This window comes from Ixodes scapularis, unplaced genomic scaffold (assembly GCF_016920785.2).
Source record: "Ixodes scapularis isolate PalLabHiFi unplaced genomic scaffold, ASM1692078v2 PGA_scaffold0__279_contigs__length_252992795, whole genome shotgun sequence".
NCBI classification, from domain to species: Eukaryota; Metazoa; Arthropoda; class Arachnida; order Ixodida; family Ixodidae; genus Ixodes; species Ixodes scapularis.
In genome coordinates, this window is record NW_024609835.1 from 213,043,361 (window position 1) to 213,067,021 (window position 23,661).

General features: G+C 51.3%; 1 pseudogene; it reads left to right on the top strand.

Annotated features, from left to right (window-relative positions):
- The first annotated feature begins 7,073 nt into the window (after nt 1–7,073).
- LOC115315299 lies at nt 7,074–8,453 on the top strand (annotated as a pseudogene).
- The last annotated feature ends 15,208 nt before the right edge of the window (nt 8,454–23,661 follow it).

Consider the following 23,661-nt stretch of genomic DNA (forward strand, 5'->3'; position numbering starts at 1 on the left):
AAACAGTTCGCGACAAAGCAAAGCAATATTACGTGAACTTTCTGACACCGAAACTAATGCTGTGGAAGTCGCACTTTTGAATCATGACGATTGGTAGTTGAGTTTGCTTTTTACTAACCACCAAGGTGGTGGTGCCCACAACAATATCGGGGAAAAGAGGGCCGATACTCTAAGCCACGGTGCTCTAAGCGTAGCTGATTTGGTTTAGCTCACTAGGATAAACCACGTGCAGTGGGGGATCGTTGGCTGTGTTGTGGCCGCAGATCAGAGCACGTGGAGATATGCTTGAGCAAGAGCTCCGTTCAAAGCACGGAGCTCACGCTGAAGAACGTGTAGGGACTTAATCCCCTAGATGTGTTTGCGTTGGCCTTTCAAATAACCTTGAAGGTGCCGGTGCACGAGGCCCGTGTCTAGAGCGGCCCTTGGAGGCAAATGGCGGCACAGCACTAAAATGACTGGCCCTTGAAAGCGAATGGCGGCGGAGCACCCGCTCGTGGCACGCGTCTTGCGCGTTTCCACAACAGTAGTTGGCGGTACTTGTAAAAAACGCCTTTATCAAGGGGCTCTAGCAGGGACCCTGGGTTCAGTCGACCATCTGCATCCTGTCGTCCTGCGACCGTGTATCACGTATACTGCGCAATGCACGTTAAAGACCACGAGCTAACAGTTGTACTGCACTTTTTATAATCTACAACGGGTAACAATGTCGCCCTACGAAACTCTTGCTCTCTAAAAAAACTAACGAAAAATTTTGAATGCGCCGTCACAATGCATTTTTGGTGTGTGTCCGCGTGTTCGCGGTCTTTTTTCTTTTTTTTTACCTACATTTTTTCTTATGCGGCTCTTACTTATGATGAAACAGACTATATTTGCCGGACTTCTGGAAAAATATTATATAACTAAGAAAATGGCACGAGAACGCAAAGACAAAAAAAAAGATTAATCGTAAGCGCATTTAATAAAAATAATTGAAATAATACAATTGATTATAATTGTGTTTTCAAAGGTTTGAGCGCACCAAAAGCTATGAAAGCGAGCGCGATGCTTTTCATGGTGCGCTTATTCACTAAAAGTGTAGTTCAGGGCAGTATGCTCGCACTTGTACGTTCTGCTTCGCTCGCAGGATAAAACCAAATATTTACTGGTAATGTATTTAGTGAAACAAAACTTACCTTCTGTATTTGTGCAATGCCCTCAGTTTTCGCGTGGTTACACGCTTGTTAATCATTATTGTTTTCGTTTCCCACTGCGATTCAGTTGGGACTCTTTTGTGTGCTACATGCATTAGAGACGAAGGTAGCCCAGGAGCAATCTACTGGGTGAAACAAGGAGACGGTAGGCTCTTTAAATCGACCGGGAAATTCGGTTTCTTAACCTATCGCGCCACGACCTTGTGCAGCGTTGCCCACAGATGGTGCATTTTTTTTGTGTAAAATTTGCAAAGAGCGAACTTACCTGAGGAAAAAGTAAAGAAAGAAAAAGGCTTAGCGTCTATGGAAACACAGCGAAGCCACCGGTCTTCAAACAACACGGCGCCGTTTCGCACGGGAGACAAGAGATGGCGCAAGCGGTCGCGACGCCAACTGCCACCAACGAACGAGCAGACGACGCCGAGAGCCGCCGAAGTTAGCAGACAAGGAACTGTAGTTCCTCGTTGTTACCGCGCCTGTTTTTGTTTCTGCGACTGTCGCCGCCTGCGGAACGCGCGTCGCTTGAGTTGAAAAGATTGTCTGCTAAAGACGCTGGCTCTCGGCGCCGTATGCTCGTTCGTTGGCGGCGTTCGTTGCGCCATCTCTTGTGTCCCGTGCGAAACGGCGCCGTGTTGTTTGAAGACCGGTAGCTTCGCTGTGTTTCCATAGGAGCTAAGCCTTTTTCTTTCTTTACTTTTTCCTCAGGTAAGTTCGCTCTTTTCAAATTTTACAAAATAAATGCACCATCTGTGGCCAACGCTGCACAAAGTCGTTGCGCGATAGGTCAAGAAACCGAATTTTCCGGTCGATTTAAAGAGCCTACCGTCTCCTTGTTTCAGCCTGTATTTCGCGGATTGTAAAAAAAAAAAAAATCTATGCAACTTGTTACGTGTGCCACGATCAATACAAAATATTCTAAGCTTCACATCTGACGGCTTGCCTGAGTAAACATTGTTGTTTGTCAAGAACAATTGCGATTGTATGAAATCAGGTGGGAAAAACTCGTTCTAAGCATGCGACCGTTGGCATGCAGTGAATACTAATAATTGGCGCTAAGATGACTGATAGCTGTTATCAACCCAGAGTTAGAATGTTTTTTTTTCTTTCTCTTGTCAGCAATCAGGAGCCAACTTACACCAAATCTCAAGGTAATAATGTACTATGAGCATTCAAACATATATGTCTGAGTGGTATATGTGTACAAGCTTTAGCTTTTGATGCACCCTTAACTTTCGATACGGTCAACGCTAGTGTAAAATGTAGGGCTGTTTCATTCTTGATCAGCGTACCATGTGTGTGTTTACACTATATTTACACAACGTCAAACTCTACTCCTTTGCATCTTTTTCATTTTTGAACACCACTACTTGCGCGGACAAATCACCAAAGTAAAACTGGTACAGAATGTCACAAAAAAATTGCAGTTTTTTTTTATTGGAAAAATACACTACGCATCCCCGAACGCTCATTCTCAGACCAAAGGTAGCGCTAGAAGTCATAACCAGATGCCAAAGTTTCAGCCCGAATGGACACCTTATTCAAAAGTTGAAAGTGATTTTCTGAAAATTTCAATGGGTACATGGTGCCTATTTTTGCCCGCTTTCGATTTCTGGTACCATTGAGCCTCATATTCGAAAACTCCGTCGACCGCCATTTTCCCATTGAAATTTGCAGAAAATCCCTTATAACTTTTGAATAAGGCATCGGATCGGGCTCTGGTTGTGACCTCTAGCGCTACCTTTGGGCGGAAAATGAGCGTTCTGCGATACTTGGCTTCTTTTCGCAGAAAAAAAAAAAAAACTTGTAACATTTGTTTTTGTAACACACTGTACATTGCTTAAACTACGTGCAAAAGCTATCCACAGACCCAGAATCTTTGCCTGGCCAGTCATTGCATTTATTACTGAATTCGTATTAAAATTAATTCTTGTCATTTATTGCTGTGAGTTAATTTTAACCTCGGCATTTCTTTATCATGATACCAGCACCAGTCCTACTTTGGGTTTAACAAACTCAACATCTAAGCCTGAGTATAATTTTTTTTGTGTTTTCCAGTGTCTTGGTTTTGGTCAAAATAAACACCCAGTTACCTAAATGAGACACCTGATGGCCCAAAAAAAGTTTATTTTTTATTTTTCAGGTAATTAATTTCTCAAGCTAGAATTTTGGAAACCCAAGTCTATCACGTCATCACGTTTTCCTGAAAATCCACAAAGAGCCAAACACATGCACTATAAAAGGGCCGGCCCGTCATATTGTCGCCCGCAGAGCCGAGAAATTAACGCGCGGTCACGGACTTCTAGAAGATTCACGTTCATTCTTGCACCAGACGTAACTTTCGCCCTACTTTCTTGTTTTCTCGAAAGTTCTAGTTCATCCTCGCCCCGAGAACGCGACGCTTGAACCTTCTTTGCCGAACTTTCGATATGGTGACGCACTGTAGATAAGCAGCAGCCCGCGACCTTGTCGAGTCAGCCTCGCTCTTGCTCTCCGTTACGCTGCCGAATCGCCGCCTGCTTTTCTGCTGCCTCGATGCTCTTTTTTTACTTTTTTGTTTGCCACAAGTTTGTTGAATAAACCTTTATTTTTAAATTCACTGTTCGTCTTCTCGTGACCTTCATTAATGTCAATATAAATCTGATCACATTAAAATATGTGTAATTGGCCTCTGAAATCTCCGATAACGGCGCACAGGCACTTTTATATTTTTCAGCGCGTCGGTGGTTTTGTTGTGCATGTGTTTCGCCATTTGGCTCAGGACGAGTTTCGCGTTTTGTTCTGCCCCCATTGACCGGTTGCTCTCGGGCAGGGGGCGCGAGCGCGTCCGCAAGACGCGACCATGTTATGCTGGCAGCACCATCCAGGCGGCGCTGCAACGTTCGATTTTCCACGTGCCACGTTCGAATGCAAGCATCTGTCAGCATCTGTAGACACGCGATCACAAAACGTCTAAAAAGAAACTAAAATAAAAAAAAAGAATTATGCTCCTCGCGGCCTTAGCGTCCCATTAAAGGAGCAATGCAACAATTTTTGTACTTTGTACAAATACCGCGTAAAACGGATCCCTAACGTTAATGACCTATGAAACACGCGTTCGTTTTTCACCCCACGCAATAGAAGTCCCAGAAAAAAATTTAAGAACAACGAGCAGCATTCACCCCCTCAACTCGCAGCCAGAACAAGCGGCCACGTGATCTGGAGCCGATTATATGCCGCCAATGTTGATCATAGCCACGCGCTGGGGTTGGCAAAGCGCAGGACACGCGCTGAGTTCCAGACATTGTTATGGTTCGGCTATTGTCGTCGTTGCAGCGATTGGACACGGGTTACAACCCGAATGCTTCTCGAGATAGCAATTGTCACGAGCCCAAGTCGAGTGCCCACGCAATGCTTGGGTCCAATCTATGAGCCGCATTCAAATATCGTCACTTGGGTGTACTGCGATCCCCGAGTTACGTCATCAAATTTTGCAAAGGAGAGATTGAATGAAAATGATCGCTTTTGTCCTTGAAATTACACCGCAACAAAGGCGTTTCTTGGCCAGTGGCGTTGCGTGTGAGTATCCTTGAGTCCCAGGTGTGCCAGTGAGCTCGGGTAGAGAGAAAAACATTCCAATTGAATATCGTTGCACAGCTCCTTTAAACATTCCTTTCAGCTTTATTATTTTATTGCTCTCTTTCATAGCTTCCGTGAGTCCGTATGTTTCACTTTACTTGATAGCGAAGCCGAAGCTATACTTGCTAAAGCATGTTCCCCTGAACGATGCTCGCACTGGACGAGCGCGCGTGCCTGCTTGGCAGGGACACTGAAAGCATGGAGCTCGCTCTCGTAGCCTCTGCTACGCTGGCACTTATAATGGAACGGAGTATAAAAAATTGTAGTGGGGAAGCGCGATGACGTACGTTCGAAACGCGAGCCAAAATATTCTATTTTGCTCGCTTGGAGCGCTGCTCAAATCTTGAGAGCTACGGACCTATTTGCTGGAGACGTGAGCTCGGAACGTAGGCAACGGGCCCCCTTGCACGAGAACTGGCACAGTCGTGCGCGTTCCAAAAAAGCTTGTGCAGAAAAAAACAAGCGAAGGAAGGGATGCCGAATTCAGGATATAGAAAAATACCCAACTGCATTGACGCGCCACCACACACGATTTCTCGCATTAATGTACAGGCCTGGAAGGCGATCCCACCGCCATCTGTTGGTTCAGAATCACACTAACCAAGGGTGGGGTTGCACCTTAAGGCCCGTTCACACGATGCATTTTTCTCGCGCATCATGTGTCGCGAAACGTACTTTCGCGAAATGGTTGCGCCGTTTGAACGAGTCCGAAAAGGACGCGTGCATCTAAAAAAGGTTGCGCGCACACCTCGCTTCTGGAGCGAGCTTTTGCTGAAACTTTGCCGTGTATTGTCAATGACTCTGAGGGCGCCGCCAATGGCCGCTCAGAAACGCTCTCACGTGGCCTTTGAGGGGGGGAGTGAGCTGTTTGAGAAGACCACTTCACTGCCGGTGTTGTAGCCGAGCCAAATCCGAAAAAAACCGAAACCACGAACGATGGACACTGCCGGCGCTTCCGCAAGCAGGTAAAGCACCACTGAAGGAAAGGTGAGTAGCATATCGGAAAAAAATCCAGCGATGGACGAAGACGTAATTGGTGATGATGATAATTCGCGTCTATTTTTATTCAAAATTAAGAAATAAAACATTGAGACAAGGAGACAAAAAGGGACGTAAAGGGTACCGTCTCAAAACCAGCACAGCGTACAGCTCTCATTTACTTCCACAACAGTCTTCTTCTTTGTCAACCTCCATCAAAATTATACATATTCAACAGTAAATAAAGTAAATGGCAGTAAATGACAATTCAACATCAGGTAGATGACAATTTAAGAGTAAATTAAGTAAATGGAAGTAAATGACAACTGTATGCTGTGCTGGTTTTAAGACGGTGGTGTGTATGTCCCTTTTTGTTTCCTTGTCTTAAGGTTTTATTTCTTAATTACGATTGTTCACCAGCTCGCCTGCGTTTTGATTCTTAGAATGTGGCGGGAGATGGAGAACACGACGCTGAAAGGCTAATGGTGATGATGATGATGTTGGCTTTCAACCGAAGCGCCACTTTATGGTCAACACCCAAACTATTTTCGCAAGTCTAAACGTCATCATTGTTGCACGTGAAGCGGTACGTGTGAACGAGCATATTTCGCGAAACTTGAGTGTCGCGAAACTGTTGCGCGCCTAAAAGATGCATCGTGTGAACAGACCCTTACTGTAGCACCAGTAGTGCCGCGAAATCATGGAGCCGTCATTGTATAACCACATTTAAGAGTAGTGGCTTGTTCGAGTCAATCGCAAAGAAGTTCTTCACCTGACACGAGGTGCAGTCCACAAGCCCATTGTTGTGTCCTACTGTGTTTATCTTTCACCTCTTCTTCTTTATGTTGTACTATCTATCGCGTTATTCTTCAATACATCTTCTTCTTCTGTGTTCGGTCCGAATAAAGCAGTTCCTCACGAGACTCTGCCCGCAGTGGTCTTGCTCTGATAGCGGTCCACGAACCGCCCAACACTACATTATTTGGCGACGAGGGTTAAAACAAGTTTTTCCTGCGCTGGACTGAGCCTCAGCGAGGACTGCAGCCTGACCTCGACGGTACCCTCTGTATTGAACAGTTTTCTGGGTTTCCCGGTGGAAACATCTTCTTCGCATGATTGAAGTCAAGATGGCGACCATTTCGAACGGCACCATGGGGTGCTGACAAGCCATCTGGCATCGTCATGGCATCGGGCGGCAAGGTCCCCCCGGAGTTTTTGGCTAAGATGGGACCTGCACCCATTCCATGGGAACGGTGGATAAAAATGTTCGAGCGTTATTTGGTGGCAACGGGCGCCCGAGAGTATCCTGCAGAACGGCGTCATGCGATGCTGCTGAACTGCCTTGGCGAAGCCAGCCAGCAGATGTATGACTAACTACCAACGCCTGAACCTGCTATTGATCAAGCATTAGCTCCGGTAGCAACAGCAGGTGGTGAGCAAGGTGTACGCGCTACTCCTGATGTCTGCAAAGAAACCATCAAGTTGCTGGAAGTCGAATTGACGCAGCCGACAAATGTGACTCTGCGGGAGCTTCAGTTCCACTCACGTAGACAAAGAGAAGGCGACTCTCTTCAGGATTTTCTATCCCCATTACGGACGTTAGCCGTCCAGGCAAATTTTGGAAGTCAAACAAAAAATTGCATCCGCAACCAGTTCATGATTGGGGTAGCATCGACGTAAATTCAAGGACGAATGGTCCTTGATGCAGCTCTTCCGATCGACGTAGTAATGCAGACCATCATGAACCTTCAGCGGTCACGACGCGAATTTCGAGAATGGGCTAACGTCACCGCGTCAACATCCAGTGGGCAGACCTGTGAAGTTACAGAAACGACAGAGAGCCGCGTCAAAGCCCGAAGACTATCTGGCGAGAGACAGTTCGAAGGGCGCCGAGGGCATTCTCCGGGAAGGACACTCCGACAGACCCGACATATGAGCAGCCCTCCACAGCACTCCTATTATGAGTCATCGCCGTCATTTATACAGAGGGCATCATCGCGACCCTTTGCAAGGCCGGGTGCAATCTCAAGCGACACGTACACCGCACGTGGTTTGGAACCATGCGTGACCTGCGGTGGTAGCGGGCGACACCCGTATTCCTGCAGACAGCAGTATTATGGACAAGCGTCCGACCATCATCGGGACTTTAAAGTACAGTTCAACCTCCCGCGAGACGGTTCACAAAACCTACAGGCTTCACGACAGCCAGTCAATTTCCGTCGCACGCGCGTCTGCACGAATTGTGGGAATGGCTCACAGAAATGCCAGAACTACGACACCTGTCCAGCAAGACAAAAATATTGCTTCAACTGTGGCAGACGGGGTCATCTTGATCGTGTATGCCGGAGTATGCGTCGAGATCCTCAGCGATCCCAACGCAAGCAAGTGGAAGAAGTCCTCTCAGATAGCGATGCCTACGACAATGGCGATTATGACCCCGACATTGTATGTCACATTAGTGAAGCGAGAATCTACATCAGTGTCAAGGTCTTTGGAACGCCATTGAAGTTTCTTCTTGACAACGGGTCATCCGTCTCACTAATGGATATGACCACGTTCACGCAATGGTTTGCAAGTGACGCCCACGTGGTTGCTCCAGCAGCCACATTGTTGAACTACTACCGTCAGCCCATACAAATTCGGAGCAACGAGGTCTTGCTTTTATACTGAGACCGGTGACACCGGTATGGATTCCGCAAGTACGGCCGAACAATCTCCACCGTTTTCCTCACACACTGACACCCAAGTCAATGGCAGTAAAACCAGCCACGACCCCGAAGCTGGACGACTCGTCGCTGGTACTGGAGGAAGAGTGGACTAAACGGCTTGCACCTCTAGCGTAGGCAGACGTGGCTCCACGCGTGCACCTTCGAGTTAACTCAGTGTCTACCCCTCCAAAGCCGCCAGCATCCCTTACACACTTCGAGCATCTTTTTACGCCAGGATTGGGCAGAGTCAAGGGAGTCGTTTGCAAGGTGAAGACCCGCTCCTCAGCAATTCCCGTTCAACATCGGCTTCGGCGCATTCCCCAAGCTGCTCGACAACCAGTTTCTGAGGAAATTAAACGTCTTGAGGAAGCTAGGGTGATCGAGCATATAAACGCCTTAACAACGAGGACACAAGGAGAGAAGCAGACAGGACGAGGCGCACTTTCAACTGAACTTTATTTTAGCAAAACACAGAAACGCAAGCTATGCCCAATGTACACGTGCGCATGGGTAAGAAAAAAGATAGAACGAAGCCTAGCGCGTTTTCCTACTTGACACGTTCATTTTGAAGGAATGTATACTCCCTATCAGATAGAGATTAAGATGGGGCGCTGACACAGACTTTGGTGCCACGAGATCTTATGGTGAAGGCCTCCAAGATTTCGCGAGAGACTTTTGTTGCGCCGCTTCCAACGATTCTTGTTTCTTCAAACTTTGGGTCACACTCGCATCGATCACAGTGTACTGCCAAGTGGCCAGACGGGGATTGCCTAGTTAGCGCAGAGTGATCCCTGATTTTATCATTATTGCACCTCCCCTTCTGGCCAACATACACTCTCCCGCATAATAGGCGTATCTCATAGACGACTTCAGTGACGCAATCGCGGTACTGCGTCACGTGTCTCCTTTTTGCAATCCCTTGCAACCAGAAAGGTGAACTAAAGTGCGCCGTCGAAGCGTGACGACAACGGGCTCCTCGTCTGGCGATTGGTTCAAACGATAGATGCGCTCTTGGTTTCGATTTCAATGGTGACGTGTGATGAAAAAAAGTTTACTTGAACGTTGGATAATCTTTTGAAGTTGTAGTTGGGAATTAATAGGTTTCATACCGAGTATAAAAGCATAATCTGAAGCGCTCCTTGCGTTTGTCACTGGTTCAACGCATCCCGCACTGCTACCTCGGGGGCGCGTAACAAGCATCGAGCAACCATGTACAAAAAAAAGAGAAAAAGAGGTATGAGCGCCGGGGGCGGCGGACTCTTGGTTTTGGTTTCGTGCGTCGTCTCGTGTTCGCTTTGCGAACTGGTGTCTCACCAATCTAGCCGCGTTTATGTGTAGTAGTAGGTTGCGCGAAAGGTCGGCTAAAGACGTGCGGTCAATCGGGCGACGTTAGTTTGCATAAACTGCCGACCGATGCAGCAATGCGCAGCATTTGGTGGCGCGCTGTCGGTCGTCTTGAGTAGAGCTGTGGACAGCGGTGTTAGAATTTGTTCGTTGCATTTCCGACCAGAAGACTTTGAGCAGCACCTTCACGTCAGCCGGTGTCTGGGTAAAAACATGAAGTTCCCGCGTCTGAGGAAAGACGCCTATTCCCTCACTTTCCTTGCGCAAGGAGCCCACACCACAGCCGCAACGGAGCACGTTCAGTCGGCGTGAGGTCGCTGAACGGGAGCTCAAACTCGTTTGCGAGCGCGGCGTTGTCGTCCATTTCTTCCAGGTTTTCTTCACAGACCGCCGTGCACTAGAGCGAACCACGGGAACCACACTGAGTGTGCACTAAATCCTACCGATGCCGACAGTGCTCCCTGACGTCACTTCTCTTTCCAGAGGCGAAAAAGGAAAGAAATCTGAATGTTTGTTTCGGTTTCGCAAATTTATTTGCAGGTACAGAAATAAGAGTCACAACGTTCTAGAAAAAAGTGTGTGGCATGCCAAAACCCCAATACTTCCGAAAGCTCCTTCTTTTTAACAATAAATTAAATTGCCTTAATGGTCCCTTTAACATGCACAGTGAAGGAGAAAAACATCGCCATTAAGTTCTGTACCTTGTTATTGGCTAGTTTACTGTGCAGCAAAGCACCTGAATCGTGCTTTGACAAAATAAAATAAAATTTACAAGCACTCGCGCAATTTCAACTTGTTGATGTAAAACGAAAACGTCTATACCAGCCTATTCCAACATGCGTCCACTAATAAGCCAATGGTATTGTCAGACTAACAGACACTTGCAATGACGATGAGCCAATGGTACTAACAGGACAACAGTAACCATTATAAGCTCGTGTTTATCCAACATTGGCAAGCCAATGGTACAGACAAGCCAAGAGTGTCCATTTTATGCCAGTCCCCATCAAATATTCAAATGCCGACGGCACGGAGAGGTCAACGTTGACCATTGTATTCCAGTGTTCATCCAATGTTAGCAAGCCAAGGGTACTCAAAGGCCAAGATTGCTAATTTTATACCAGTGTTCATCCAATATTCGCAAGCCAATGGAACTGACAGGCCAACATTGTCCAGTTTACGTCAGTATTCATCCAATATTGGCAAGCTAATGTAACTGACAGGCCAAGATTGCTCATTTTGTACCAGTGTTCATCCAATATTCGAAAGCCAAGGGAACGGACAGGCCAACATTGCCCATTTTATGCCAGTGTGCATCCAATATTCACAAAGCAATGGAACTGTCAGGCCAACATTGTCCATGTTTTGAGAGTGTTCATCCAATATTCGCAAGCGAATAGAACTGACAGGCCAAGATTTCCCATTTTATGCCAATGTGATTCGAATATTGGTCGGTCATTGGAGAAGTTGGACCATCACTAAAGATTTTATATAATGGTATAAAGAATATTGGGAGCACCTGGACTAAAGTGTACCATCATTGGACCTTTTTTCACCAATGCTCTTCCAATATTGGCCCAACACCTTGTGCTGCCTGGGTAGCGTTCCGCCTGTTTTAGGTTCCGCCGATAGGAAGTCAATGGCGATATTTGTCTCATAACTCCGATACTGCTAAGCGGCGTCGGGAATTGACGATGAAGCAATGCTCACTCGGCTTTTTCTGGTCGCTATGACTTACACCGTATTTTGCCTATTTCTCTTCGGGCGAAAAAGCAAAAACGTGTCACAATTTTGACGGATTTTTTTCCGCGATTCGGAGCAGAGTTTGGGCAACCAGAACACAAAATCCGGCGACAGGGTGCGCCGGCCAACAAGAACGCGCCCATTGAAACTGCAGTGAACAGCATCAAACCTGGATGCAGGGAAACGGCGGGAGTCGGCGGTGATCTGCTATCCGCCGGCAACGTTGAAAATGCGGTCCTCAGGGCTCAGCAGTCGCAGTTACAGTCGCCTTCGGCCCACCAATTTAGGGGCATAGCTGGTACCACAGACGATTGTTGGAGGCCCGCTGAGTCCGGTTTCGTTGACGAGGTGCTCGGCGTGTCCTCCGGTCAGGCGGACGGCGCGAGGCCTGCTGGCACAGCAGTTTTCCCCTGTTCTGATGGGTATACGAACCCCGACGCGTCTCCTCCAGTTGTGGATGTCGGGAGACCCGCTGATTACGGTCTTGGTCATAAGGTAGAGTGCTAAACAAAGCAAAATGGTACAGCGGAGATTGTGGCCTTGCGTACATGTGGCGCCATCTCCCAGAAGACTCGGTCTATCTGGTGTCGCGAGTTGCTCATGCGCACATCTGAGCCAAAAACTAATGGCGAATTCCACTGGTCGTTTTGGAGCGCGCCGGGATAGACTTTTCTGGAGCGAGCCTATTTCACTGGACGATCGGGATTGAGACCGACATGTTTCACTGGTCGTTTTGGATTAGCTACCGCTCCAGATCTCGATCTGGATCCGATGGCGAATTCCACTGGGTATTTTGGAGCGCGCCGGGATCAGTTCACCAGATCCGGAATGGAGCTCACAATCCGAACGGGGTCGCGCCGGCGATGGATCCCCCGTGGAACATGACCACTGCTCCGGGATCGGGATTTGCCTTCATGTCATTCAACTGCCGAAGAATCCCTTTTCCGCGGCCCCCGCGGTCGTTTCGAACACGTTTTCGCAATCACGGCGCTAACACGTGTTCGACGCACGAGGGGCAGGAATGGCTCAGGAGCTTCTAGCAAAGAGTGCCGGAATGCCCGTAGCGCGGCCCCAAAACCCTCTCTTCTCCTTCCTAAAAAACGAACCGGCTGTCGAGCCAAGGGGTAAAGACCCTGTCACACTGAGGGGACAGATGGACAACTCTATCCGGCAACACGGGGAAGTCGTGTTGCCGGCGACCCTGTCACATCGCGGCAACAACAGTCGGGCAACATATTGCTGCCGCCCGGCAACAGTGTTGCCCGATTTGTTATCCGACAACGCTGTCACACCGCACTGAGAGCGAGGACAATACGGGGAACACTCCGCCATCTTGATTGTTTACTTTCGTTCGTGTGCGGCGCGTAATCGCTGGAAATGTGACTCTACAAAGTGCTAGTGCGTTCGAAGGGCCGGGAATTACCACGGTACGACATCAACCAGTGGCTGTAATTAGAAAACTTGACATGGGGAGTATTTTCCGCTCTTTATTTTACCGAGATGTTCATCATTCGTTGACAAAGCAGATAGCCCTAACCGAGGAAAGTGACATCGCTGATATATGTTCGGCATTTATGCCACCGTATGAAGTGTTTCTGTCCGGTTCTTTCATGGAATTCCTATTTCTACTGTGAAGTTGCGTTAGCACCGGCAGTACCCCAAACCGTCTTTTGTAACGTGGTGTTGAGCTGAACTGACAGTGCTTCAAACCTGCGACACTGACACCATCGGCCTTCATAAGAATCGGTGGAATAAATATTTTTCAACGCTGTCTACTTGTCTACCACCTGCTATGTGATGATTCATTGCCCCAAAACGTCCTGGGTATTTTTGAAACAAATCAGGTGTCTGGTAGCAGCTGGTTCCAAGTTCCAATTCGTTTTCGCAATCGCGGCGCTAATACGTGTTCGACGCACGAGCGGCAGGAATGGCCCAGGAGCGTCTAGCAAAGATTGCCGGAATGCCCGTAGCGCGGCAAAACCATTTTCTTCTCTTCTCCTTCCTGGAAAACGAACCGGCTGTCGAGCCAAGGGGTAAGCAAGCGGCCATTTCCATTTCTTCTGAGGCGAGATCAGGCGAGATGCCCGCGAGAAAGGAAGTCACGTGTGTGCGCCGAGGGCTGACCCGGCTGGCTTCCGGTTGAATCCGCCAAAATCGGGTGAGCGACTTTCTCGGATCCAGATCGAGATCTGGAGAGGGAGGTAATCCAAAACCACCAGTGGAACAGGTTCGTCTCGATCCCGATCGCCCAGTGAAATAGGCTCGCTCCGGAAAAGTCGATCCCGGCGCGCTCCAAAACGACCCGTGGAATTCGCCACGAGAAAAGTCGCTCCCACGATTTCGGCGGATTCAACCGGAAGCCAGCCGGGCCAGCCCTCGGCGCACACACGTGACTTCTTTTCTCGTGGGGCATCTCGCCTCAGAAGAAGAAGAAGCACGTGGCGGGCTGGGCTCCTAGATTGTCTCGACATCAGAAGAATTCGTAATGGCGGCTTGCTTACCCATTGGCTCGACAGCCGGTTCGTTTTCCAGGAAGGAAAAGAGAAGGTATTTGCCGCGCTACGGGCATTCCGGCAATCTTTGCTAGAAGCGCCTGAGCCATTCCTGCCACTCGTGCGTCGAACACGTGTTAGCGCCGCGTAGCGAAAATGTCTTCGAAACGACCGCGGCGGCCGCGAAAAGGGGATTCCCGGGCAGTTGAATGACGGGAAGACATCCGCAAATCCCGGAGCAGTGGTCATGTTCCACTGGGGATCCGTAGGCGGCGCGACCCCGTTCGGATCTTGTGCTCCAATCCGGATCTGGTCGACTGATCCCGGCGCGCTCCAAAACGCCCAGTGGAATTCGCCATAAGCGGTTGTTCGTTCTCGGTGCACAAGCAGAATCTGTCCTGTCAGGCCCCTCGAAAATGCCCTGCAATATTGTTTTATTATTTTTTTTTATTTTTTTTTTTTTTATTTTACAGGGTTCTTAGTATACAGAATTGTAGTAACAGGAGTAGAGAAAAATAGGACGTTGCCGACTTCAAACAAGCGCAAGCAAGGTGTCGAAAGATGTAGGAAGTCTCTGAAGAGAAAGCACTGTGACAGGAGCTCGTGAAAAATAAGAATTCATACAAAAGATTACAGGCGAGTTTGAAGTGCAGGTCAACAATTTAAATGCAGATTTCTCGGATCAGTGAACTTCGGAGTCTACCCCGCGTGGGGAGGCTGGGCTGCTGACGACCAGGTTTAAATAGCGATAACAAATAACGCATGTTTAAAGTGGTACATTATAAACTAGTTTAAATAATCAAGATCCTGCGCGCACATTCGGAGCTGGTCGCGTGAATTCTTTCTGACGGACGCTGACGTGAGTCAGTTACGGCGCTCTCCTGGCACTTCGAGGAGGAACATTTTTTTCCCGTTTTGCGTGCAGCGATCACAGTTCGTTTCTTCTCAGTGGCACCGCAAGCTCGGGACCTCGATCTGCTTTTCGCAGCCATAGTACGCTACTTTTAAAGATACATCTTTCTGCCTCTACTGTTCTTGCAAAAACGGCTGTGGTTGTGAAGTGTAGGACCGCGTACACTGCCAGAAGTGATAGGACTGAATTCCACGCACAACGGAAACAGAGCCCCAGTCCTTTGCTTTCATATCCCTGAACGCTTTGACGTCAGCTTCAAGGAGGTAGATTAGTTTCACGTTCGGCAGTTTAGTGTTCTGTGGGCAACCATCTCTGACGCCGGCTTGATCACCAACTAGGTGGGCCGTCGGAGGCCGTACAACGTTAACGTTGCCTGGTGCCTGACACGACCCCCGATTCAATCACAAGCACTCTTGCCATGTCAAGTCGCGGAATAAATACACCTCGCTGACGTGTACTTGTAGCTCTGCAGTTCGTGTAGTTGGTACTTGTTCTTAAAGTGGCTTGCTGCACCATCACTGACGTAGGTCACGTGAGCATACCCAAATTAGATTTCCCGATTCCCCCAACCGTTGTCTTATAAATTACATTACAGACAATCTCACTCAATTGGAATTCTTTTTTTCTTTTTTTTTTATGCATCTTTATTTTCTACGCTTTTTGCGGCCCTCCACGTCGGCGGATCTATTGGCGCTCACAGACGGCGCAGGTTCAGACTCTGCCGCGCCCTACCTCCGATATCATGTTACCGCCAAGGTTGTAGGCTGATCTGCTTGCAAAGTCGCTCCGGTTGCTTTCTTTGCTCCGCGTAAACGGAGGCGCTATACCCTGGCGGTCGAAGCAGGCACCGCGAGTTCATGTTACAGAGTGGCGCACCTTGATCGCTCCGGCCCATGGGCATTCTTGGGTCGGTTGTACGAAAATGTATTAGGAATCATCCCTTCAAAACTACCGTCCACCTCTGTGCTGTCAATTTGTCTTTTCTTCACAACACCGTATCATTTTTACGCTTTTTAATAATAATGAAATTGTGAATAACGGGAATATGCACGCCCCAATCATGGCAACCGCGTTAGCGTCGATTTGGCCATAACTGTTGCTTTATAACTTTAAATCATAACAAATACTAAATTATATTTTTGCAGACTCTGTTGTACACATTATAAACGTTAATTTCAGAGAATTAAAAACTATTAAAAATGGCCTTTTTTAAATAATTTTCAACATAATGCACTTTAATTACATGCCAATGTGTGAGCAAGTCTTGTAAATTTCTCCCGCTAAGCAGGACAACACTATTTGACTCCATGATGAATTATACACACTTGCAAAGTTTGAAGACCTTAGCTTTTATAGATGCGGAGAAAATTAATCTGCGCAATGTGCCGTGTTTGCGATTCTTTTTTTTTTTTTTCTGAAAATGACTATGATAATACTTAATAATTAATACTCTTTGTAAATCTTTCCTATAAGTAGTTTGTCAGTGAATATTTCTACAACCGTAGCCATAACCGTTTTTTGGGGGGAAGCCGCCCGAAATGCCAAGATCGGGCGATACGCAAAACGCGCACGTGTCTAAAAATGTGCTTAAAAATGTTTTTCAGAAAGACACGTTTTTTTCTCAAAAACAAGATTTCTTTTTTTCTTCTGGGCATAAACCCAGCAAAAAAAATGTTTTCATAAAAATTAGAAATGGTCACCCAACATGGTTCTATCTTATCTGATAACGCCCTGGAGAAAAATAGCGGCATTGAGTTCAAACCTCTGCTGTGCGCCGCAATTCGCATCCCAAAAACTGCACCGTCACGCAGTCGGTGATTCAAAGAATGTCGCTACTTGTAGGAAGCTCTTATTGAGGGACATTAATCTGGGGATGCGCCCCAAGCATAAAGATCCGCTGATTGCTTGGCTCAGCCACGCGCACGTGCAACTAGCGTACCCACATTGCACGGCATCTTCCTGCAGGTGTCGCAGCAGTTACGCGAGGCCTAGAATTCAGGTATAGGCTCTCTACGGTAGCCAGAGTTGCACGTCCGTCCCCGTAGAGCCGTCCGCGGTGGCCAGTCAAGTGGTACTCAACATATTTTTATACACAATAATCACAAGAAAACCGAAACACTAGAAAACATCGTCCGATCAAGCCGCCGATCTGCTCGGTCGCCGAATCGCAAAGCTCGTGTCTCGTGCTCTCCTCACGTGCGCCTCGGCTTCTTTTCTTTTGCTTCAGTGGTACAGCTGGCACGGCTGCTACAGATGCCCCACTCAGGCAAGTGGCTTTAGCCACTTGCGTCGCAAATGTAGAGTGGGTGGAGAAATTGCTTTGGGAGGCCGGAGTGGTAGCACTGTCGAGAGTGGTGGTGAAAGCGGGTTTTAGGCGACCCAGGAAAACTGTATCTTGACTTCCATGTATAAGTACTGTGTAAAACTTTGGTGTTCTGGGTACGACGAGATATGGACCGTCTAAGAAAAGTCTAAGGGGCTTTTTGACCGGATCTCGACGGACGAATACATGTAAAGACTGGGCGAGAGCAGGGTGAATGAAGATTTGCCAAGCACTAGGTTTTTGTGTTTGTGCTGGGCGTAAGGAGCTCATTGCTTCTTGGAGTCGTTGGACATAAGATGTTGGTTCCATTACTTCTTGCGCTGTTGATGGTTCGACCATGTCTGCAGGTAGACGAAGGGGAGAACTGTACACGAGTTCTTCAACGGTACAACCCAAATCTGGTTTTAGACTTGAGCGTAGTGCGAGCAACACAATCGGTAGGTTGTCGACCCACTAGTCAAGGGGTGGCTGTGCTCAGAGCGCACACCTCAGCTGTCTGTGGAGTCGCTCGACGAAGCCGCGTGACTCCACAAAGCGTTCGTATTGAGCCTAGAACAGATGTTAGCCCGTGGAACAGTGCGGACTCGAACTGGCGGCCACGATCGGCGGTGACCGTGGCAGGCACGCCGAAGCGGCTGACCCAGGTGAAAACGAAAGCTCGAGCCACTGTTTCGCGGTGATATTTTCTAGATGTGTCACCTTTGGCTAGCAAGAAAATCTGTCCACACAGGTCAACAAGTACGTAAAATTCCGGGAAGTCGGTGTGACAAGTATGTAGCGCCCCCCTCCAGTCCGCCTGTCTGCGGCCGCCTGGCTCGGCGGGCAACATTGGTCATCGCGACAACAAACGCCGTTGAGCGCACGCCGCTGCGGCCAGTCATCGTCCACCCTCAGAACCAGGCTGCGCGTCGTCTCTCCTCGGCGGGTGCTTCGGCCCCCTTCGTCCACGTTCGAGAAAGATCGTGACACTGGCGACGAGGAACCGTGGCACTGGAGGCCACCAACGTGCACGGTTCGGCCCACGGCGCCGAGAGAGTCGCAACACCGCCCCCCGCTCCTGTCGCCATGCCGCTGTACGGGAGGCTCGAGCCGTTTGACGGAGATGGGTCCGCCTGGCCAGTCTACGAAGAACAAGTCCACGTGTTCTTCCGGGCGAACGACACGCCGGAGGCGAAACAACGGGACATCTTTCTGGCCAGCTGAGGGACCCGCGTCTTCAGCCTCCTGCTCGACCTCCTGAAGCCGGCCACGCCGCACGTCAAAACGCTGGGTGAGCTGCTCGCCACGCTGCGCTCGCACTTCAGCCCGGCGCCGTCCACGCTTATGGAGCGGTTCCGCTTCAACAACCGGAGCCGCCGGGACGGGGAGACCCTCGGGAAGTTCGTCGCTGCGCTGCGAGGGTTAGCGAGCACCTGCGCCTTCGGCGACCAGTTGGACTCGCTACTCCGGGACCGGTTCGTCTGCGCCATCAACAACCCCGCCACGCAGACGCGACTCCTGGAGCTCCCCGACTTCTCGCTGGACGACGCGGTGAAGGCAGCGCTGGCGATGGAAGCAGCAGCGAAGGACGCCAGCGAGATGGCGCGTGCGGCCGGCTCACCGTCGACGGAAGCGGCGGTGAACAAGATGGCGCCAAGGAGCGGTGCTTGCAGCCGCTGCGGTGCTGCCCACTCCCCCTCACAGTGCCAGTTCGTCCACGCACAGTGCTTCACGTGCGGGAGAACTGGGCAGCTCGCACGTGTCTGCCGAGGGGGGAGGACGAGCGGCGGCCAGCAGCAGCAGCAGTTTGGTTCAAGCCCGGGTTCCAGCCAAGCCCGCGGCCAGGGTGGTCGTCGCAAGAGAACGCGGCGGGGACGAGCGGCACCAGGCCCGGGTTCGTCTTCAGCCAGGGTCTACGTCGTGGCCGAGGACCCGCAGATTTTCGACGTGTGGCACACCAACAGACTTTCATCGTCAGTGCCACCTTACTTGGTGTCAGTAGAAATCTGCGGCCACCCCATCACCATGGAGCTGGACACAAGGGCCAGCGTGTCGGTCATGCCCGGGAAGCTGTTCAAGCGGACCTTCCCCGGCGTGTCCATCGAGGCGTCTGACGTCATGCTTCGAAGCTACTCCGGGCAGCTTTCTCAGGTCCAGGGTCGGGCCCAAGTCAGCGTTCGCCTTGGCGACAGGGAGGCAATCCTTCCCCTTTACTTAATCTAGGGGTCGTCGCCGACGCTGCTGGGCCGGAACTGGATTCACTCGCTGGGTGTTCGGCTGCCGGAGTACCAAGAAGCTGCGCTGCACGTGGTGCAAGACGTCCCGAGCCTCCTGACCGACTTCCAGTCCCACCTCGAGCCGGGGGTGGGCACCTTCGCCGGCACGACGGTCGGCATCCAGGTACCCGAGGGAGCCCGGCCTCGGTTTTTCAAGCCGCGTCCGCTGCCGTTCGCCCTGAAGGACGGGGTCACCCAGGAGCTGCAACGGCTGCAGCGAGAAGAAATCCTGGTGCCCGTCGAGACCTCCGAGTGGGCCGCACCGATTGTGCCAGACCCCACGCAAGACGGCCGCGTCAGGATCTGCGGGGACTTCAAGGTCACCATCAACCCCGTCGCTACCGTCGAGAAGTACCCGCTGCTTCGGGTAGAAGATCTCTGGTCGGCGCTGTCCGGGGGACAGAAGTTCTCCAAGCTCGACATTCGAGATGCCTACCAGCAGCTGGTGCTCCAGGATGCCGCCCGGAAGTATGTCACCATTTCAACAACTATGGGACTCTTCCAGTACACGCGCCTACCGTTCGGCGTGGCCTCTGCCCCAGCCATCTTCCAGAGGGAAATAGACAACCTCTTCAGGGGCATGAGGCACGTGGCGGTGTACTTGGACGACATCCTGGTTACCGGTACCGACGACGGGGACCACCTGCAGAACCTGCGCAAAGTCCTGACAAGACTACAGGACGCCGGTTTCAAGCTGAGGCTGGACAAGTGCGTGTTCCTGACCCCCAGCGTGGAGTACCTGGGACACATCATCTCCCAGGCTGGCCTGGCCCCGGCACCCCGCAAGAGTGAGGCCGTGCTCAAGGCGCCCAAGCCCAAGAGCAAGAAGGAGCTTCAGAGCTACCTCGGCCTCATCGACTTCTACAGGAGTTTCCTGCCCAACCTGTCGACGCATCTGGAGCCGCTGCATCGCCTGCTTCATGATGGGCAGCAGTGGGCCTGGAAGAAGGAGCAGGACTTGGCCTTCCAGCGCAGCAAGGAGCTCGTAGTTAAGGCTCCAGTGCTGGTGCACTTCGACCCGGCCAAGCCTGTAGTCCTCACTGTGGATGCGTCTCCGTAAGGGGTAGGAGCCGTCCTGTCGCACCGGGGTCAGGAGGGTCAGGAACGCCCTGTGGCGTTTGCTTCTCGTCGGCTTCATGCGGCGGAGCAACGCTACAGCCAGCTCGACAAGGAAACTTGGCCCTCATCTTCGGGGTCCAGCGCTTTCATCAGTACCTGTGGGGCCGGCAGTTCGAGGCAGTCACGGACCACAAGCCGCTGCTGGGGCTGCTGGGACCTGACAAGGCAGTCCCAGTGCAAGCATCGCCTCGTGTGGTACGCTGGGCCTTGACGCTGGCAGCCTACAGGTACAAGCTGGTCTACCACCCTGGGAAGGACCTGGGACCTGCCGATGCCCTGAGCCGCCTGCCCCTGCCGGAGGTGCCTGCTGCCGTCCCAGAGCCAGCTGACGTGTTCCTGCTGGAGCGGGCCTACCCGGGGGTGCTTACCAGGACTGCGGTGGCGCAGGCGACCAGCCAGGATCCGGTCCTGTCCCAGGTGAGCAAGGCGGTTGCCCGAGGGGAGGAGCTGCGTCTCCAGCCGTACAGCCACAAGACCGCCGAGCTGAGCTTGGAGCAGGGCTGCCTGCTGTGGGGTTCCAGGGTGGTGATTCCACAAAGTCTGCGGGCCAAGGTGCTGCAGTTGCTGCACGCGGGGCACCCTGGCATTGAAAAGACCAGGATGGTGGCACGGTCGCACGTTTGGTGGCCTGGCGTGGACCAGGACGTCGTGCACCAGGTGCAAGGCTGCCAGGTCTGCCAGGAGAACCAGCGAGCCTCGCGCCACGTGGAGATCACCCCCTGGCCGTTCCCACAGAGGCCGTGCTCCCGCTTGCACGTGGACTATGCGGGACCCTTCAAGGGCCACTACTTCCTGGTGGTAGTGGACGCCTTCTCTAAGTGGGTGGAAGCACTGCCAGTCACCAGTCCATCGGGGAGCGCGACCATTGTGGCGCTGCGGCAAGTCTTCGCGGCGCAGGGATTGCCGGACATAATTGTGTCCGACAATGGTCCCGCTCTCGCTAGCGCCGAGTACCTGGACTGGCTGCAGAGGAATGGGATCCGCCGGATGCTGGTTCCGCCGTACCACCCCGCCTCCAATGGTGCAGCAGAGCGGCTGGTACAGACACTCAAGAACAAGCTGAAGAAGAGCCAGCCTGGGGATTTCCGAACGCAAGTGGCCCGGGTACTATTCCAGTACCGGACCACACCTCACGAGGTCACTGGCCGTGCCCCCTGCGAGCTTCTGCTGGGCCGGATGGTCAAGACCCCCCTGGACGTCTTGCATCCAGACCTCCGGTCCACGACGCTCCTGAAGCAGCTGAAGCAGAAGCTGGCTGCTGACCAAGGGTGCCGTCCCGGGCCTTTTCCGGAGCCGGGAGCGTCGGTGTACGCCAGGAACTTCCGTCCTGGCCCACCCTGGTCTGCCGGGCGTGTGGTTTCACCAGCGAGTGCCTCATCGCTGCTCGTCCGCATGCCCGACGTGACCACCTGGCACCGGCAAACCGACCATGTCAGGTCTCGCCTCGGGACTTGGCTTCCACCCTCGGCCGTCGCTTCAGAGGACCAGCCGTCAGGGGGCCCAACAGCAGTCGCAGCCAGTGGAGCACCACCCACCACGGTGGCAACAAGAGTCTCCAGTCCTGCGGCACCAGTTGGGCCGGTGCCACTTCCCAATACGGTCCCTGCAGCTCCACCGGGTGGAGCCCGACCAATTCAGGCAGCGCCCGGTGTTGCCACACCTGGCCCGTCGACACCAGTGCCCAGGCGGAGTGCACGGCAGCGGAAGCCACCTGACCGCTACTCGCCGGGGTGACCTTCATCGTCGACAGGCCAGGACTTTGCATGACCAGACGCCGAGATGGTGTCGGCCGTGCGCGTTGTGTATTTAGTTATTTTGTTTTATAGAGAAACAAACTGGGGGGGGGGAGGAATGTGACAAGTATGTAGCGCCCCCCTCCAGTCCGCCCGTCTGCGGCCGCCTGGCTCGGCGGGCAACATTGGTCATCGCGACAATAAACGCCGTTGAGCGCACGCCGCTCCGGCCAGTCATCGTCCACCCTCAGAACCAGGCTGCGTGTCGTCTCTCCTCGGCGGGTGCTTCGGCCCCCTTCGTCCACGTTCGAGAAAGATCGTGACAGTTGGAAGTGGGCCAACGATGTCCAGTTGGACGTTCTCAAAGCGTGATTATGGCAGGGGAAACTTTCCGAGTGGTGTGTGCGTGTGGCGTTGCACCTTCGACTTCTGGCAGGCTATACAAAAGCGAACGAAGTCCCGAATGTCGGCGTTGATTTTGGGCCATACAATACGGCTTGTCACAAGCTCTTTTGTCGCGCGTATGCCTGGGTGGCAGAGGGAGTGAAGTGAGGTGCACATCGCATGACGTAGTTGTCGTAGAACATAGGGTCGGTGTTTTCCTGTTGATGTATCGCATACTGAGTTGATGCCATGATCGGAGAGGGTAACTTTTTCAAGGACGAGGGACGTGCCGGTCTTCCTGAAGGATTCAAGTTCTTTGTCCTGAGCTTGAGCCGCTGCCAGCTCAGTGTAGGTGACTGTTTTTTTTCTGTGTTCAAAGCATTCAGCTCTAGGCGTGAATGTGTCTGCGACGGTGTTTTCTTTTCCTTTCACATGGCGGACGTCAGAAGTAAATTCCGCTATGAATGAAAGATGTCGCAGTTCACGTGGGGAATGGTTCTGGTGTGATGACTGCATGGCATAGACCAGCGGTTTGTGGTCTGTGGCGACGAACAAGGTACGTCCTTTGAGTAAGTGTCGGAAGTGTTTGACGGCTAAGTAAGCCGCAAGCAGCTATCTTCCGAAGGTGCTGCACTCCCTCTCGGAATCTTGAAGTTTACGTGAGAAGAACAATATAGGAGACCATACAGCACCGATCTTCTGTTGCAACACTCCTCCGACAGCGATGTCCGAGGCGTCCACCATCAGGCACGTTGGGTCATCTGGAGACGGATGCACGCTGAGTGTGGCACTGGTGAGCTCTTTCTTCACGTCCTCGAACGCAACAATTACCTCCAGGGACCATGGTAATTTTGACTTCTCGCC